Source organism: Galeopterus variegatus, unplaced genomic scaffold (genome assembly GCF_000696425.1).
Source record: "Galeopterus variegatus unplaced genomic scaffold, G_variegatus-3.0.2 Scaffold1625, whole genome shotgun sequence".
NCBI classification, from domain to species: Eukaryota; Metazoa; Chordata; class Mammalia; order Dermoptera; family Cynocephalidae; genus Galeopterus; species Galeopterus variegatus.
Window position 1 is genome coordinate 61,355 of NW_007727736.1, and position 12,996 is coordinate 74,350.

The 12,996-nt window shown below is 45.1% G+C and overlaps 1 protein-coding gene across 3 annotated transcripts in view; it reads left to right on the forward strand.

The window, feature by feature from the left end:
• Positions 1–12,996, forward strand: part of PAK3 (p21 protein (Cdc42/Rac)-activated kinase 3) — a 118,411-nt gene that overhangs the window by 2,459 nt on the left and 102,956 nt on the right. For 2 of the 3 annotated variants that reach the window (XM_008578052.1, XM_008578054.1), the window contains exon 3: positions 4,268–4,415. The exons of the other annotated variant lie outside the window; for it this stretch is intronic. The gene's annotated coding sequence lies outside the window, so the exon portion shown is untranslated. The remainder of the gene's footprint in view (positions 1–4,267; positions 4,416–12,996) is intronic. 3 annotated transcript variants of the gene reach the window in all.

A 12,996-nucleotide genomic window follows, 5' to 3' on the forward strand; every position in this document is an offset into this window, starting at 1 on the left:
GGATCGCAACCCTCGGTGTTGCTCCCGCACCTCGCTCAGCCAGTGAGCGGCCCGTCTGTATGTGGGATCCGAACCCTCGGCGGGAGCGCCGCCGCGCTTCCCAAGCGGTGCACTGTAGCAGTGCGCCACCGGGCCGGCCCATATACATGTTTTTAAGAGAAGGAAATACTGTTAAATGTCTAAGTCAAAACTGAAATGGTAGCAAAAGGTATTAAATACAATTATGTTGAAAGGCCCAACACATGATATTCAATATGGGTTCATTTGCTCTAGGTAGGAACTTCACATTAATAATTTCTCAGTGGTGATTAAGAGAATGGGCTCTGGAACCAGATGGCCAGTGTTTAAAAAAAAAAAAAAAAAAAAGTCCTCCTTCCCAGTGGGACTCTGTGTGCCTGGGGGACAGCGGAAAACCTCTGCCCTGGAAGGTAAGGGCAGCTCTCCTCTAGGCATCTAGGGAGCAGCTTAAGCCTCAGCTGCACCCGCGTTACCCCGCACCGAGGCTAGGCGTTTCCCTTTGCAGGGCCCAGGGTGAACTCGCCTGCCAACTCGGCACTACACAGCTTCTCCAGCAGGGGGCGAGAAGGGGCCCGCAGCGGCGCGCGGACCCGAGTCCTCCATTTAAGGTGTGAAGCCCCAGCCTCGGATCAACTAACAGACATATATTTAAAATCTGATTTAGGGGTACCGGAGAACCAAATGAACCTCCAGGTCTGGCAGTCTGTTTCCATTCCCTCCCAGAAATGCGTCGAATCCTACCGCGCTCCGCGGCTTTGGAAGGCATTTGCAAGGCATTTGCATTTACATACGCGGTGATTACTTGAGTCACTAGTACACACAGCCTAACTAGGAGTTTAATTGGAAATGTTAATCAATGCAATATTGGTGTCTGATTTGCACATTCGGTCAATTATCTGTAGGTTGGGGCAATCTGCGCTGCACCCAGGGGATGCAATGAGCTACAAATCAGTGCAGCTACAGCTGGGTCTGGGGGAGGAAAGCAAAATGGGGGAGGTGGACCTTGAAGACTGGGAAGAGATTAACAATTTACTGGTGGGGAGAGGGAATCGTTCCAAAGGTGTGGTCACAGAGAGGGCCTGATCGCTGAGAGCACCCACAGTGGAGGGGGAGGCTGGGGTTTTCCCGTGAGGTGGGAGGGGGCTGGATTTGAAGAACAAAGTTTTTTACGCGCTGGAGGACCAGGAGCTGGAGTGGAACGAATCCCGGGAGTCAGAAATCAGGCATTCTGGTCTGAGTGTGTCTTTCCCTCCCTGGGCCTCAGTTTCCTTGTCTCTCAAATAATGGAGTTGGATTAGATGTTCTCTCTGATGGAAGTGACATTTTAGGAAGTTGGTTTATTTATTCTTGGTAGTGAAGACAGGTCCACTAAAGTACAGCCCTCCCCAATGCCACCCTCAAATTACCCCTTCTAAATCATGCTCCCTATTTTTTGCCCTCTCGTTTGAGGGAAAACAATATTAAACAAATAGCCTTACAACCACTACACATTTTATCTCTTTCAGCAATGTGGCTTTACATTTATTTCATGCAAATGGGGAACAGAAGGGAAAAGAGAAGTCCAAGTCGAGAATCTGCTAGGGACCCTAAAACCAAGCCCTGAAACGCTCTGCATGGGGGTCTTATATATCTAAGTAGGATGAGTGGGCAGCAGATATTCCCTAGTGACCCTTATTCCTTAACTCAGTCTCAAAACAGAAGGGTTTGGCATGGAGGTAAAGAAAGGTCTTGGCTTGGGGCGTATATCCCTTTCCTTTGTGTCCTTTTCCCCCATCTCCCACTGAACTCCTGGGACTTTTTGGAATTCTGCACCCTAAAGAGACACTATCAGTAGCAATCAGCACAATATCGCCCTCTAGTGGTCTCAACGGGGACACCTTTGAAAGAGCTCTCCATGCATGCAGTGGCCCAGCCTAGGCACCAATGCCCCTGTGCCCTATTACTCCCTGTAGAAAAGGGCACCAGTACTTCCAACCAGCCTGAAGGACGGACTCAGGCAGCTGCTGCTTCCTGCAGGTTCTTCTCCTTTTCACATATGGATGGGGCTAGGGGTTTAGAGAGGGAGTCCTCGCCCCCGCCCCCCACCAACCCCAGTGCTGTTTCCTTCTTTGGGCCTGAAAAAGGTTCTAAAACTCCTTTCCCAGAATTCCTCAGTGCTGAGAAAGGCACTTGCCATGGGAGGGCTCTGTGGTAGAAAGAGTAGTTGTCCACAACTTCTCCCTACCCCCAACCCCAAGGTGGCAACCCTAATCTTCAGACAGGGATTCTGGCAGGAAACTGGAATGCAGCAAAGTGGTGGAGGTGGTGCTGGGGTATTGGGTATGTGTGCGATGTGTACACTGATCCCTACTCTGGTCTCCTACAGCAGGCTGAATTTCAGGTGCACAGCAAGGCAGTATAGACACATGGTGCAGGGAGCACAGATACACGTGACCCAGCATGTACACACAGGGCCCCCCCCCACACACACACCCAGCACAACACACCTCCAGGGAGGTGAGAGGAGTGTGGCCACCATATGGAGTGCCGTGTCCTGCCGGTTGCCTCTGCACTGGCTCCAGCTGCACAACCAGTGGGTTCAAGGCAGGCTGCCATAGAGCTAATAAGCAGTGTTACAAATGGGGGGAGGTGGAGGTAGGCTTAAGGAAAACTCTTGATCTTGCTCAAAAACATGGAGGTTCTTGGTTTGTGTAGGCTGGTGGGTCCCCCTCCCCCTCTCTCCCCGCTCTTGTGCTGTCCCACCACCACAGGAGGATTCTGCCTCCCCAGCTGGTCCTTAGCCCCAGGGATGCACAGGGGACTCCTTGAGGCCATTTTTCCTGTGGCTTCCTTGAGCTCCGCCCCTCTCTGGAGCTTTGGCAGCCCTCACACCTCTCCTCACACCCTACCCTCTTGCAGGGTGAGCTCATGCAGTGAGAGAGGGGGGTGGGTACACCACTTGGTGGCGCAATGGGTGGGATTTGGAAAGGCTGCTTGGAGTGTGCATGTGGGAAGTACTCAGGGAATGCCAGGGAAGCTGGGGGACAGACATGCTCTGGAGTCTTGCCCAACAGCAAGAGACAGACCCAGGGTATGGCTTGGTCTTTTTATTTAGGAATGGGTAAGTGGAGATCACAAGGGCTTTTCTTGGCTCCCTAAGGCTTCAATTTGCTATTCCACCTTTAGATATTCATTCATCTATGTCTGGATTAGTGCCCTGTGCATTGTGTATCCATTAATAAACTGGGTGCTAGCCTGGATCATGGTTTCTTGGGAATTAGCATAGAGTTGCCGCTTTTCTTTGAGGACAAGCACCACTGAGGGAAGGGGAGAGGGAAGCAGATCTAGAAAAATTACAGAGTTTGGGGTTCTACAAAACAAAGTCCAGGCCTCTCCTTTGAGAATCTCAAGTGATTGTGGGAAAAGGCAGAAAAGGGAGAGGTTAAACAGACCCTGTCTGCTTCATGGTTAGACATGGAAACCTTTGTGGAGAGGATAGGGTAAATTGCCACTAAAACAACAACAACAAACAGTATATATTCACCCTAAGATACCTGGGGAAGACTGTGGAAGATATCCCTGTGGTGGGGATAGGAGGAAGGTAGAGAGAAGTTTCAATAGAATCAGAAGGTTGAGGCCCCAGCAGCTGTGAGATAACAAATTAGGCAACCTCAGGGTGATTTTGCTCGGCAGACAGAGTTTTTTACCCGCTGCGGTGAAAAAGGTTAGTGAGAAGCAGAATGGAAATGGAGGTGGAGAAGTGGAGTTGAAGGATGAAATGAGCAGAGTCAGCAGGTACCGGGCGGTCAGGAAGCCCAGATATTCACAGAGCCAACTTGCACTGACCATAATCTCTGTTTTCCACTGTATACCGGATTCTACCACCTCCTGTAATTGTGCAAATGTACCCATCTTTATGAAAATTATAGAACATTTTACATCTACCTTATTTGATTTAGTTCTCCCAACACTTGTCCAAGGCAACTATGGCAGGTTTTTTTCACTTGTTAGCAAGCAGGGTCAGAGCAGTGAAGTGACTAACAGCAATTCTCAACTTGTAACTCCCATCTCCTAACTCCCATTTCTGCGCCTTTTCTGGAATCCTACAGAACAATGCTTTTTGTACACTTTGGCTCTCTGATTATCCAGTCTTCTTAAGGGATTTTCTGAAATTCACTTTAGTGTATGTGCGTGTTTGGGGGGTTGGAGAAGGGAGTAGTAGCAGGTGGGGAAAGAGGTTCCCTCTCCCCCACGATGCTTCTCTCAGCAGGTTTCCCTCAAGAAAGAGCAGCTGAGTCCTTGCATCTTGTGGCAGCTGGTGTTCCCAGCACTGAGTCCGTCGGAGCTGAAGCCAGCCCGGCCCCCTCTCATGGGCAGCGCCCACCTGTATTGAGGTCCTGCAGCGGTGGCAGTGTGAGGTGAGTAATGGATTCCAGGGCAGGGAGTTAGGGATCTCTAAATCCTGGTGAAAGCTACCTTTCCACCAAAGCTCCCCCTATCAAAGACCCTATTTGGGTCTCACCAGTTATGCCTTGGGACATGACCACTATTTTCTGGGGGATTTTTCCCAGTGCAGCTGCCCTTGGTCTTTTGATTCCCCTATCTCTAATATGGGAATGACAGCTCTGACCTCCATCTTGGGGGTGAGGAGAAACAACATAACAATTATTGCCAAGTCTTTTGCAAACATCAAGCACCATCTAAGAGCTTCAGTGTAACATAGGCATGCTTCCCATCAAGCTGTCATTTTCTTTTCTCCTCCTTCCCTAATGTCTAAGTGGCATTTCAGCCACATGCTACAAATCAGCCAAACAGTTTCTGTGATTTCGACTGCCCCATAACCTAAATTTTACCTTTCTATTCAAAGTGTACCCTCACCCCATCCACCCCTGTTTCTGGGCCTGGCAGTCCTAGCTTAAACCTTCCTGAACCTTCCCTCTGCCTTTTCACCCAACCAGGGCACACTTCTTCCCCCAGCTCTCCAGCAACACTAAAGTCTGTGGCATGCAGTGTAGCCCTTGCTTATCTACTGCCTTGAGTAATTCTTGCATGAATTCTGGAGTATCCTTCCTGGCAGGTAAACTAGACTGTAAGCGCTTCAGGGGCAAGGAACTGGATTTTATAGGTCTCTAGTCTCCCTTACAAAGTGACCGACAGTTCCCTGGCACCTTTTTAAGTTGGGCCTCTCTCTCTACCTCTGCACCTCTTTCAGTTTTCTCAGCCTGCTTCTCTCATCACTCTTTGTCTCCCTCTTAGGCAGTCATTCTAGCTTCCTCTGTCAGCTCCTCTATCTGGCCTTCTGTTGTTATACCCAGCAGTCCAGCTACCTATTCTTCTAGCTTGCTGTTCTTCTGTCTCTCTGTCTGGTCCTCTATCTGTCTCTTTGTCAGCTACTTAGGTGTCTCTCCTATTACCAAAATCAAAAAACAACCAACTAAAGAAAAAGAAAAAAACACCCAACAAGAAAACAAACTAAAATAAAAACAAACAAGGAATACACAATGCAGTTCTCTTTCACAATGAGTGTACACGGGCTACAGGACAAGGTAAAACTGCAGCTCAGTGGCAGGTGTTTCTGTGATGCCTTCTCATGAAAGGGAAGCTCCAGAGTTTCAGCCGTGGAGTTGAAGGTATGAAATTACAGCCTTACCGATACTGATGCATTCAACTTCTTAGAGATGTTCTGGTAGGAGATCCTCTATAGACCTTGACTGACAGGAGGTAACTAGAACGGACTAAAATAAGAAGCAAGCCTCTGGATCTCTCCTGGGTGTTCTGTGACAACTGTAATAATAACTTTTATTTGTTGAGTGTCTGCTGTTGCCAGCTCCGTGCCAGGCACTTGACTTGCATGATAACATTTTCTCCTACAGTCACCTGCAAGGTAAGTATTTTTTCTAATAGTTATTGTTTCTGACTACAAGTTAGATATTATCATCACTGTTTTATCAGTGAGGAGATAGAGGTTGAAAGGAGCTAAGTAACTTTTCTGTAACTGGAGACCTGTGGTGGCTTTGGAAGGAAAGACACTTCCTGGAGAGTTTCCGAGCATCCCAAGTTATTTGGTGCCCTTCAGTTCACACACACACACACACACGTACACACTTCACACTTACCTCCAAGACTCACGCTCACTTTTTACACTGGGCTTCTTCAGAGTGGTGGGCATTCTTACCCTCTGACCCTCACACACAATCACACTTACAAACACACTACATTCAGGCACATTCATACTGCCACATGCCGCCACACACATATATTTGTTTAGTCACATTTCATATGGACCCACATTCACACTTATTGTACACTCACCCTCATTTTCACACCCACTCACACCTTTATGCCATGGATTGCATTCTCTTACACACATATTTTTGCACCCACTCACACTCACACAGGTGACACAATCACCATTACCTGCTCAAATTCCTACACAACCACATGCCCTCTACACACAGACACACATTGACTTCGCCCTTGCTCTCACTCAGACTGCTTCTCATACAGCCACACACACACTCAATTTCATGTATCCCAACATGCATGCACGGATATCATCATCGTTTCCACCTCACAGTCACACACGCAACTCTTCTCAGCAACACACACGTGTGCACACATGCTCCTAGACACATTTATGTGTGCTCACCCCGTAAACGCCATCTCAGCCACTTGCACTCTTACACTTTCTTGCTCTCTAGCACTCAAAGTTACATTCTTGTACTCATATACAGAGCACTGAAAGCATCTCCCTACTCCTGTCACGTTGACACATAATCGCATGTGCACGTGGAAGCACATTTTGACACACATTCACACTCAGACACACACCTTCTTCACATTGAGACATAATCCATCGCAGTCTACACCAAACTCACAGGCATACACCCTGAAATAAAACCACACACACACTCATTTTTGTAAACTCAGCCATTTTCGCTGACAACCATCACTCTCCCCTCTCACACTCATACACAATCACTTACACACCCAGCCATATTCACATTGACACGCACTGACACACACCTGTGCTCACTCAGATGCAGTACTTATACAAACCCACATTAACACACAGTCACACTGCACACCCATGTTCACGTACTTATACTCTCACACTCTCACATTCATAACCACACACTCCAAATTATACACTCTCACACATTCCCATGGACACACAATCATACTCACATACATTGACATGTACACCCTCTCACATACCAACTCCCACTTGCACGTCACACATTTTCACACTGGCACAATCACACCACACACTTACATTGTTATATATTCCCACTCTCCTGCTCTCATACTGATGCACTCTCACTCATGTTGCTACACACAGTCATATCAGGGCACATGTAGTGACAGGCATAGTCACTGACCTGCATTTATACTGGCACACACCATGCTGACACACACAACTCACATTGCAACAGTCCATTCACATATATACATACATGTACTTACACACAGGTAGTTACCGATCCCACACACGTTCATATGGACTCACACTCTGCCTGCAACATCCTCACTTACGTGGATACACTTACTCACACTGACCCACGTGCCTGTGCAGTTACACATTCTCCTGTAAACCGCCATATACTCTTCTTTTTTGAAACTTGTGAATTGTTTATTTCTGTAATTTTCTCCTCTTTTGCGTGTGGTTTTTGGGGATTTTATTTGTTTGGGGTTTTTTTGACAGTTTTTTTATTGAAAGATAGTTGATTATATATATTTGTGGGGTACAGAATTGAATATGTTGGTCAAATCAGGATAACTAGTATACTCACATTTACAAAATATAATCAGTCTTTGTGACCCTTAGCTAATTTCTCACTGAGCCTCCTCCCCCTCTCCCACCTCTAATAACCACAGTTCTGTTCTCTCTTTTCTTTTTTCGAAAGTTTAATGTATTATTGTGATTCTTTCTTTCTTCATTCTTTCTCTCTCTCTTTCTTTCTTTTGTCCTTCCTTCCTCCCTTCTTCCTTCCTTCCTTCCTTCCTTCCTTCCTTCCTTCCTTCCTTCCTTCTTTCAGCTCCCACTTGTGAGTGAGGACATGCAGTATTTCTCTTTCTGGGCCTGGCTTATTTCACTTGACATAATTTTATCCATGTTGCTAAGTTTATTCATGTTGCTGCAAATGGCAGAATTTCATTCTTTTTTAGCATTATTTAGTATTTATTATTATTATTATTTTAGTGTAGTATTCCACTGAGTATATATACCATATTTTCCTTATCCAGTCATCCATCAATGGACATTTAGGTTGGTTCCATATCTTGGCTATTGTAAAAACAGAGCTGCGATGAACATGGGAGTGCAGGTGTCCCTTGAACATGATGATTTCCATTCCTTTGGGTATAATACTCAGCAATGAGATTGCTGGGTCATACTGCCATGTACTCTTACTCAGACTCTTGCATGGACACATTGACACTGGTGTACACTCCCTCACCAAGATAATCACATTGACCCCACATCTACTCACGTTGATTCACAGGTACTGATAGTGACCCAGACTGTCATGCACACACTCATGCATACTTTCCCAAACTGTTACACGTGGGCAGTCAGTGGCCAAAAGAAGAGTGTCGGTCTCATCCAGGGTACCAATGAGAAATAGATCCTTCTACAACAGAAAGGAGCAGAATTTATGTCTGAGATTAAAAAGAAATAGCACAAATAAAAACGAATGAAATACTGCCATTTGCAACAACATGGATGGACCTTGAGAGAATAATATTAAGTGAAACGAGTCAGGGAGAGAAAAAGAAATACCACATGTTTTCACTTATTGGAGGGAGCTAAAGGTGAATGAATCAATTCACACACATACATACACACACACACATACACACACACACTCTCACACACACACACAAAAACAAACAAACAACTTGAAGTTCTTACAACAAGCAAATGGAGGGGACACACTTGGGTGGGAGGGGGGAGAGGGAGGAGGGAGGGAGGTGTCGGTGATGGGACATAATAATCAACTACATTGTATATTGACAAAATAAAAATAATAATAATAAAAAAAAGAAATAGCACAAATCCACAGATCAAGATTTCTACCCTTTTCCACATAGTTTCCTTTTACAGAGATTGTCTCTAACAGAGCCCTAGCCAGTCCTGTCTAACAGAGGTTGGAGTTTAGATGATGTGTTTATTTTCTGGAAGTTTATGGCTTAACTTGCCACCTCATTTCTCTTTCAAGGGGAGGAAAAAATGAAGAATATGTTTACGCATTCTTAATGGTTTCCTATGCAAAAGCGTGTGTCTCTGGTTTTATGTTTATGATCTGGAATGGCCTGCTGATTACACCCATGGAAAGAGCAGACCTGCTTCCACTAGGCATCTCTAATCTAGCCAGGTCCACTTATGTCTTGTTAACCCTGGAACATGGTGTTTAAGAAAGGGAAAGAAAAGGTTAATGAGCTAGCTGGATGATAAAACAAATTTCTCCTGTGAGCATGCAGGTGCATGCATAGACCCCAGTGAAATTTCAACAGCTGTTACTTACAAGTTACCAGAGGAGATTTCTCAGTAGGCCTGGGTAAAGACAAGCTGAAGGAAGTTTCTTGAACTCCAGACAGACTGCAGATTTCCCTGCAAGAAGGTAAAAAAAAAAAAAAAAAAAAAAAAAAAAAGGTACAAACCCAGGAGTTAACCAGTGGATCAGGAGCCTGATGCTAGAACTGTGTGCCACCAGAGATTTAGAAACACGAGAGCACCTTTTAAGAGCCTTTCTAGTACAGGACTTCCCCTGCTGGAGTGTCCCTGAAGCAAAAATGAGTGCAAAATATGTCCAAGTTGCCATTTGATATGGGTCTGGTATGCCATGGAAAAGCCTATACTCTAGAATTTAACTCAACCCCTCTCCCCACTCTCTACCCCGCTCCACCATTCGATTAAGAACTTCTTTGATAGCAGGAACTATATCATCTTACTCATTTTGGATTCTTGCTTAGCATAATGCTAGGCCTAGAGCAGCTATTTGTGAAACAATTAAGAAACTAAAAAGGGGTAGGTGGACAGTGACATGTTGTCAGTACAGACCCAGTGTCTTTCTTCCTCAATCCCAGAATTCCAGTGGCCTTACCATCTCAGATTGAGGATCTTCTATGAGCCCCACATAGTGCTGGGCCCAGAGGGAGATTTAAATGGGTGAAGAACACATCCTCTGCCCTTGAGGTGCTTTCATTTGTGTGGAGAAGATGAAGTCATGAAATAGTAGTACAAGGCATCGGTCCTGAAGCTTGGGATTGGAGGTGTCTTTATCCAGTGGTTGTCAGGCTCTGAAGGGCTTGAAGGTCCACAAGAGGTTGGGGACAGCAGTCAGGATTTAGAGACGCCACTTCCCAAAGTAAAACTTCTCATAGATATCTTGCTTAGCACAGGGCTGTGCCATCTTCCCAGAAGATTATGTAACAGAGCCCTTTGTCACTGGGCCTAAGGTAGAGGAAAAAAAGAGAGCTACAGACCTTATGGGAATATTGTACTTAATTAAGATTTAGCCACCACCTCCTCCGGGAGACAGCTTTAGAGAAACAGCCTGGCAATTTTACATTTGATAGTTTTCTTCTGATACCCTGGCATGAACTAAAAGCAATTTATACAACTTACAGGACTTGCTGAATTTTAGGAAGGGAAAAATGCACCTGCCTGAATTCCCTTGAATTCAGTGTGAAGCACCAAGTGAGAAGACCCACCCCCATGCATTTACATGACATTTTAGACTTTTCAAAATATTTAGTAACCCGTTCTTCCATTATGATAGGGGCACCAGCTCTAGAGTCAGCCAAAGCAGCATTTGAATCCCAGTTTGGCCACTTCCTAGCTGTGTAACCTTGTTTGAGTAATTACTTATCCCCCTTAAGCCTCAGTGTCCACATCTGTAAAATGGGAGTAACACTAATGTCATCTACCTCTTGGAGTTGTTATAAGGATGAAATGAGATAATATATTAAAGCATTTAGCACAATATCTGTTCTATAGTAAGTATTCAACAAACAATAAGTATTATCATTATCTTTACTACAGCCCTTTGAAATAGGCACCTTCAGAGGGACAAAACCCTGAGATAACAGAGAGACAGTATGGTGTTTTGCAGCCAAAGATCTGATTTTTACAGGACTTGTTGCCTGTTTTCCTTTAAGTCTTTATTTCTGCTTAGCCACAAGCTGGGTGTCAGTGCTCATTCCCACTCAAGAAGTTGAGTGAAAAATAAGATTAATCCGTGGAGAGTTTCCTCAATTCCTGTGTCACTTTAGCACATGTTGATCTTGCCACTGCAGCAATGTTTCTTGTTCAATTAGGTGTCCCCTCTAGTCCTACAGCTTCCTCCTTGAAATCAGTGAGGTCCTCAGTGATGCCACCTTCATTCGCTGGTACAGAACCTTGGGGGTAGGGGGTGGAAGAGACTCCGATGCTGGTGGAGCCAGCGGTCAGCTCTCTAACCAAAGGCAATCTTCTGCCCTCGATTCTAATGTTGAAATGTCTGCTTTGTGGGAAGAGGGTCTGCTCATTTCCAGGCTTTGGTCCCAAACACCACAGTGGTGACACAGTTCCCTTACTTGGAAGCCCTAAGAACATTTGTGTCCATGCAAAAGCTGGGAGTAACTGAGAATACATCATAGTATATGAAACTGTGTAACTGAGGAAGCATAAATAAGAGTGTGGGTTTCACAGTCATACAGATATGGCATTGTATTGTCTAACTCTACCACTTAACTATGACCCTGGGCAAGTGACTTAATGTCTCTGAATGTCAGTTTCTTCATATGTAAAATAGATATAATAATAATACCTCGTGTGATGATGCAGGTTATGTGAATTTCTACATAAGTAACTTTTAGCAGGGTGCCTGGGACCTGATAAAATCTCAATGAATGATGGTGATTTTGCTTATGGCTTGTGAAATCCATAGCAGTAATTGTAAACATTTTTCTATTGGTGAAATGCCTTAAATTACTTCAAAGTGGTTCCCACATGTGGCTCATTTGATCGTCACAACCCTCTGGTGAGGTGGTTACTTTTTCCAGATGACGAAATAGATTTGGAGGGGCTAAGTAGTGTACCCAAGGTTATGCAGCTAATTAGCAGCAGTGCTAGGCTGAGAAGGCACCAGTCCAGACTGAATATTTACATCTTCGCTTGGCAACCCCTTTTGGGACTACAGTTAGCAAAGAAGAGCTATTTGAAAGGAGCATAATCTTTCCTGTGAAAAAATATCAAAATGCCAGCTGCAGTGTATCTACTAGCTGAACTATATTGTGTTTCTCTCTGTATCCTGTGCAATGCCCAGCAAGTTGCAAGAATCAACAAATGTGACATCATAACAGTACCTTTTGGAACAGGCCACGGTAGTACTATTCACCACTAAGAGGAAAGTCTTTTTCAAGGCATTCTGCATGGTTCTGTTTATGTTTCTCCAGTAGCACCAAATGTCCAGAGTTTGTGAATTCTTAAAACATACCAAAAGATATCAACAGACCTCTGGTGCTACCTGGCCACTTTTCTCCTGATGTGAAAATTATAAGGCATCAAGCTTACCAAACGTTAGGGAAAGGATAAGGGGGAAAAAAAGATAGGAGCACTTTTGATCTCTCTATAACATTTGCCTCATAGCCATACATTTGTCTTGAAATACTCTTCTCTTGGTTTCCATGACATCATATAGGCAGCCCCTCCCCGTCTTCGACCATCTTCCTCAGGGATCACTGGTTCCTCTTCCAGCCCCTATTTGTTGGTGTTCTGCAGGAGTCCTTTCTTTTCTATTATTCTGTACTCTTCCTGAGCAATTGCACATATTCCCATGCTAATGGCCTTCAAATTAATATCTTCAACCTGCATGTCCAGCTGTCCATTGAGCAATTTTTTTTTTTTTTGTCTTTTTGTCTTTTTTCGTGACCGGCAACGAATCGCAACCCTCAGTGTCACGCCCGTACCGGACCGGGACCGGCAACGGGATCGCAACCCTCGGTGTTGCCCCC